Here is a 7,090-nt window from a genome sequence, read left to right as displayed (position 1 = left end):
CAAGGAGCTACTGGAGAGGGTCCATTGGAGGGCCATAAGGGTGATCATGGATCTGGAGCTTCTCTCTTATGAGGAGAGATTGCAGGAGCTGTGGCTGTTTAGTCTAGAGAAGAGAAGACTTAGAGGGGATCTCATTAATACATACAAATACCTCAAAGGTGAGTGCCAGGACGATGGTGCCAGACTCTTTTCAGTGGTACCCAGTGACAAGATGAGGAGCAATGGCCATAAATTAAAACACGAGAAGTTTCACCTCAACATAAGGAAGAACTGCTTTATGTTGAGGGTGGCAGAGCACTAGAACAGGCTGCCCAGGGGGAATGTGGAGTCTCCTTCTCTGGAGACATTCAAAACCTGCTTGGACAGGTTTCTGTGTGCCTTTCTCTGGGTGACCCTGCCTTGGCAGGGGGCTGGACTAGATGATCTCCAGAGGTCCCTTCCAACCCAGATCCTTGTGACCATCAAAGCCCTTGTTTTTTGTCTTTGCATTTCTGCCTATTCAGATCAAAATGCATGTTCCCAAAGACTTCAACACTCAAATCCTCTGAAGTACCTGAGCATCCCCGCTCTCAGCACTGGGGCATCTGCACCCTGTGGTAGGCCTTCACACCTTGCAAGAGGCACAGCCCAGACAGGGAACAGGGGAAGACAGCAAAAGATTCCACCTGCACTATCTGGACACCCCCTCTGGTGCTGCATGCCCAGCTCTGTGTCACATCCTGCAAAAGTGCTGAGTGCCCCTGTGCCAGAGTGGCCACTCTGTAACAGCCAGAGCCGCCCACCACTTTTCTGAGCTCTGGATTCGTTTTCAGCCTGCAGTTCATTAAGGCGAGATACTTGTATAAGCCCAAGGCCTGTCTGCCTGTTTTTAACCAGTCAGCACGGGTTCATGAAGGGCAGGTCATCCTTGACCAACTTATCTCCTTCTACAATAAGGTGACCCACCTGGTTGATGAGGGAAAGAAAGGCTGTGGACATTGTATATTTGGATTTTAGTAATTCATTTGACACTGCCTCCCACAGCATTCTCCTGGAGAAATTGGCTGCTCGTGGAGCTGGATAGGTGGATTCACCACTGGGTTGGAAACCGGCTGAATGGCAGAGCCCAAAGAGTGTTAGTAGATGGTATCACATCTTGTTGGCAACTGGTCACTAGGGGTGTCCCTGAGGGCTCATTGTTAGAGCCGATGTTGTTTAATGTCTTCACTGATGATCTGGATAAGGGGATAGAGTGCATCCTCAGTACATCTGTGGATGACACCAAGTTCGGCAGGAATGTTGATCTGCTGGATAGGGAAGCTCTGCAGAGGGATCTGGACAGGCTGGATGGATGGGCTGTGGCCAATGGTATGAGGTTCAACACAGCTCAGTGCCAGGTCCTGCACCTGGGTCACAACAACCCCATGCAACACTACAGGTTTGGGGGAAGTGGCTGAAAAGCTGCTTGGCAGAAAAGGACCTTGGGGTGCTGATTGACGAAGCTGAACATGAGTTTGTGTCCAGGCAGCCAAGAAGGCCAACAGCATCCTGGCATGTACCAACAATAGTGTGGCCAGCAGGGTCAGTGATCATCCTCCTGTACTTGGCACTGGTGAGGCTGCACCCCGAATCTTGTGTTCAGTTCTGGGTTCCTCACTACAAGAAAGACATTAAAGTGCTGGAGCGTGTCCAGAAAAGGGCAGTGAAGCTGGTGAAGGGTATGGAGCACAAGTATGATGGGGAATGGCTGAGGGACCTGGGCCTGTTTAGTCTGGAGAAGGCTCAGGAGGGACCTTATCACTCTCTACAACTGCCTGACAGGAGGTGGCAGTGAGGTGGGGGTCAGTCTCTTCTCCAAGTAACCAGTGATAGGACAAGAGGTAAAGGCCTCAAGCTGCACCAGGGGACGTTTAGATTGGATATGAGGAAAAATTTCTTCACCGAGGGGGTGCTCAGGCATTGGAACAGGCTGCCCAGGGCAGCGGTGCAGTCACCATCCCTGGAAGTGTTCAGAAACCATGTAGATGAGGCTCTCAGTGCCATGCTTTAGTGGTGGTCTTGGCACTCCTGGGGTAATGGTTGGACTTGATCTTAAAGGTCTTTTCCAGCCTAGCTGATTCTATGATTCTCAGTACCCCCAGATAACCTCAATTCAATTTAGCTGACATATCTCAGATATGCTGGAGTTCCTATAAATTTTAGTGACAATCGGTGGCTGGGCAGAGAAGAGAGAGACCCGTATCAGTGACCATGTCCATGGAATGCTGGTAGGAGCTTGGTTTGATTGCAGATGACATGCCACTGGGCACATGGGCACAGCTGGGGTGCCCATGCCATTGCCTGCCTCTGGTCCAGCAGCAGCAGGGCTAGCAGCAAGGTTTAGTGGCCAGCAGCTCAGGGGAGGCTGGGAGCCTGGTTTTGTTCCACCACTCAACAGCTTTCAAAAAGTAGCAGCTTCAAGTGCATGAAAAGACAGTTCCTGTTCTTATGTTCATGTATTTCTTTGGATTGTCTTTGCAATGACATTTTTAATAGATGTTTCCATTTCATTTTCTTATCCCTTTGGGTTTAATTGCACTCATGCTACTGCAGTTTAGAATCACTGGCCATTTAATGGTTCACCTTTCATTTAATCAGTTACATATACCATATTGCTTGTCCATAGGACTTTGCCACATCCTCGATGGCTGGCAGCTAACATCCTGTTCTTGTCGAGGGGGCTCTGTCACTCGTACAGATAGAGCAAGTACAGATCTGGGGGAAGTCTGCATGTGAGTGCAGCAGGAACCACAATGGAAGAATTTGCCTAAGATCAGACTATGGTGGCCAAGCAGAGTACCATAGCTGGTTTTAGTCTTTACTCCAAGCTAGGCCTGCAGTGCCGGGCCAGATGCAATTCCTTCCACACCCCCTTTCTTCCAGTCCCCTTTCAGATCCCTGAGGTCATGCATTGCCCTCCCCTTCTCCTCCAAGCCTTTGGTGGAGCAGAGCTCGTGCTGCACCACATCACACCCACACCACCCAGTCCTGGCCACAGCAAAGAGCGGCTGATGCCACAATAAACTGCTGGTAATTCGCTCTCTGTGCCAAGTCACCTCTGTCTGGCTCTCCCGCTGCATTCACCACACACCTAAGCCCAGGGGAGGAAGCCTTCACCAAGCACTCACCTAGGGCCTCTCCAGTGAGCTTGAGTGGGAACAAAACATCATCACAACTCAGGTTTGGCACTGCCTCACTAGAATGACCGTAAGCTGGGCAGGCACATGGAAGGTATAGACAGACACTGAGGTAGGGATGTTCAGAGCAGGGTGAACATTTCTAGAAAGCAGAAAAGCACTGAAACATTCAGATTCCTCTAAGCCACCCACAAGCTGCATCTGCCACAGGCTCCAGCAGCCAGTGCTTTTGCTCCACTCCTCTGCAGGGATGACTGAGACTGAAGCAGTCCCAGTTCAGTACATGCTGGAAAAGTATTCTCTATTTGCTTCAGCTCTAAGTCAGACAGCAAAGTCACCATCTTCCCCAGAAAGGGGGGGCATTTGTACAGTGTTACCTCATTTGCCAACTTGGGCTTTACCCGGCATTCTGCTGGCTGCCTCATGGGGCTGCGTGTGATGGGCTAGTTTGGCTCCTGTACCAGGGGAGCAGAGTTCTTCTCTACAGAGAGGAGAAGCAGCTGAGCAGCTAAGGACCATCCTCAAAAGGGCTCCTTGGCCCTGTGGCTATCTCAGTGGGCAGGAGAGCTCCTGCTCCATTTCCAGCACAGGTCTCCTCTTCCTCTGCTCACTGACTTTGTTTCCTTGCAGACTCATACCGAGCCCAAGGGGAATGAAGCTAACCTGGCAATAAGGGACAGAGGTAGCTCTGGGAGTCTAAAGAGATATCCTTACAAGACAAAAATCATAGTGTGTTTATCTAACACTGGTAACATGGCAGCAGTGGGAGGTGAATTCAGGCTTGCAGAGAGACTGAGGTGCTTAGCCAGAGACCCACCGTCTATTTTCCACACCAGTTGTGCCCTATCCTTGTGTGAGAAGAAAGGGGACAGGAGCCAGACATGTCAGAGATTAAAACCTCCCCATAGCACCTCTTAGCTCTGGAGAAGTGTGTGCTCCCCCTCCTCTGGGCAGTCACTGAAATCCTCTTGCCATCAGATCACTTCCCAGACCCAGGGCCTGAGGTCCCTCTTGACACATCATCTCTCTCTTCAGCCCTTTCACCAACACTCCACTCAGCCCTTGCATCTCTCTCCTTCCCTTCTTCTGCCCTCCTTTTTTGGGTGAAACAGGGTGACCAAACAATTAGTGCTAATTATTCCTCCAGAATTGCTGCAAAGGAGGTAGCTTCACAGGAGGCCTTAAGGCAAATTAACATTTTATCAGCACTGGAACAGTCTCCTTTTGTCCCTGGGCCACACACCCTAACGCTTATCAGCTCTGACTCTGGGAGTGGATTTAAGTCACTAAAACATCCCAAATTAACTTACTGCAAAAAATGCAAGCTGACCGTACAACCAACCAGCCCTTAAGAGGGAAGTGGTTGGGACTGTACGGGGTGGAGAAGGGGAGAAAGCCATAAGGATGAGGGAAGATAGGAGCAGAAAAGGGGAATGGACCTTCTCCTCTCAGTGGGTCTGTTCAGCCGCTGGTGGAACCACAAACGGTCAGTCAGAGCCCTCTAAAGGATGGCTGGGCAGCACCACGCTCCCAGTCTTCTCCCAGAGCACCAGATTTGGCCATGTTGTGTCCCGACTGTAACCCAAAGTGCACTGGAAGGTACAGACACCCCAAAATGTACCAGGACTGAACAGTTGTTGCAGTATGTAACAATGGCGGTAACTACTTCCTGCCTCTTAGGTAAGAGCGTTATTATAAGGCAGTTATTAATTGCCAGTACAATCCCTTTCAACTGAGAGAAAAGCTCTGCTGTGGTGTCCATGGTGGAGAGGGGAACAGAGGCAGCTGTGCCCAGGCTGCCCACGTCATGCTATGGGCAGGCTGTCTGGCTCCTTCCACAGGCAAGGGCCCTGGTCTGATGATACAACAAATTGAGCTGTAATGCCCTACCACTGGGTTAAAAGCAGTGAGATATGAAGCACTCACTGATACTAACTCCTCGTGGCAGATCACATTTGTCCAAACAACTGTGGTGGCTTTACTTCATACTAGCAGGGCTTTATGCAGGTTCTGTCATCACGTGTTCAGGCCAGGGTTTCATGGCACCTCTGAGGTTTTGTCATGTATTCTTTCTTGCTCTCCACCCATCCCTTTATCCTAGGTGTCACCAGCCTCCTTCAAATGCAGATCCTGTCAATCCTTTGCACATTCTCTCTGCTATCTGCACATCCTGCTCCAGATCTCAGGTTTTGTGCCCAGCTCAAGAAGACTTTTGCCCAGACCCTACTGCAACTTACACAATGGACTCAAGTCACCCAGGAAGGGTGAGCACAGCACTGAAATTGTGCTGGCTGTGGGAGAGGAGAGCCTGACAAGTGGATCTGCAAGGTCCTCAGGTGGTACAGCACTGTGGAGCCAATAGGTATGGACTAAGTTGAGGAATGAGAGGTAAATCAAGCCAGCACAGACTCAGTGGAAGCCCATTCAAGTCAGACCCTCATCATAAGGTCTTGTCACCAGCCAACTCATCATGCTGTGTATGAGCTGCACCTCTATGCCCTGCACATGGCTTCCTCAGCAGGCATCCTTCCCATGCCACATTGCATCTGCAGACCCACAAGCACCAGGCTGCAGGAGGCACCATGTGTCCATGCTCAGAAATGAGATCAGACAAGACCTAGCACCCAGAAGCCACTCAGCCTCATTCTGTGCTCTCCCTGAGCCAGTTTCATGCAGGTCTGTGAATCCCATTCTACTTCAGTTTTGGTTTTCCTCTTTGTATTTACTTTTCAAACTGTCCTTGCACTTCTCTTTGCTCACCATGTGAGCTGAGATAATTGGCTATAGGCTGCCAGGGTCTGTAGGGCTGTGCTAGAGGAGCTGCAGGCTGACATTTGAGAGCCAGCAGGGTTTCAGCACTGGGTTAGAAGATGCCAAGCTACTGATTCAAAGATGGCAGGACTATGATAAAGGTCCAGATCAAAGGGCCTGGACTGAGACCTGTGAGAAAAGTTTAGGTGAAAGCATCATCCACGGAGTAAGAAACACAGAAATGTGTCCTGCATACGGGTAATCTGAAGTCACAGTGAACAGCTAAAGCATTTTATGTAGACAAATTGGCCAAAACTTGTGGTCTTTCTGGTTCTCATGGCAAATGAATGAACTGCAGCTGGTCCACTGCAGGTCCCTGTCTCCTCTCAGGGAAGACACTCATGCTGCTACCATCAGCCTTTTGCAAAGGGAATATATACACAAAATCCCCACAACACAGTAGGGAAAATCAGGAGTGAAGTTAAGCCCAGGAAGAAGGGAGGGGTGGGGGGAAGGTGTTTTGGTTATATTTCCCCCGAGTAAAGCCTGTTTTGCCAGTGACAGTAACTGGTGAGTGATCTCTCCCTGTCCTTACCTCACCCCATGAGCCATTTGCTGTATTTTCTCTCCCCTGTCCTGTTGACAGAGCAGCTTTTGTGGGCACCTGGTGTCCAGCCACAGCCAACCCACTGCACATGTACACATGCTAATCCAGCAATGCCTATCAGAAACAGGTTACCTGTTCATGGCAGAGCTCACTCCAGTCTGACCCGCTCACTGAGCCAGCACTGCAGGACCAGTATGAATGCTTTCCAGTACATACCCCGCAAGGGAGACACGGCTTTGTTAGGAGGAGGGAGGGATGGAGGGGGGGATAAAAAAAGTGTCCTGCATTTCCATGAGGACACAATGAGAAGGAACTGCAAAAATGGGAACTTGGGTCACACACTGGGAAAATAATTTCCAAGTTAATGTGAGAGAGGCCCTGGAACAGACTGCCTGAGAGATCACTGCACTGCCATCCTTGGAGGGCTGCTATGAAAAAGCCTGAAACATCTCAGTGGGGAGGAGAGTGTTCTCATCTGGGGAAAGAGTGGACTAGGCCACTCCTATGCTTCCTTCCTGTCTCTTCTCCCACCCCTTCCCCAACAATTCTGCACCTTTAACAGTCTACATCTAAAATC

Source organism: Pezoporus wallicus, unplaced genomic scaffold (genome assembly GCF_028554395.1).
Source record: "Pezoporus wallicus isolate ANWC-B61680 ecotype Strahan unplaced genomic scaffold, APGP_CSIRO_Pwel_v1 contig_13368, whole genome shotgun sequence".
Lineage (NCBI taxonomy): Eukaryota > Metazoa > Chordata > Aves > Psittaciformes > Psittacidae > Pezoporus > Pezoporus wallicus.
The sequence above is the reverse complement of the archived record's forward strand: the minus strand, read 5'-3'. Positions refer to the sequence as shown.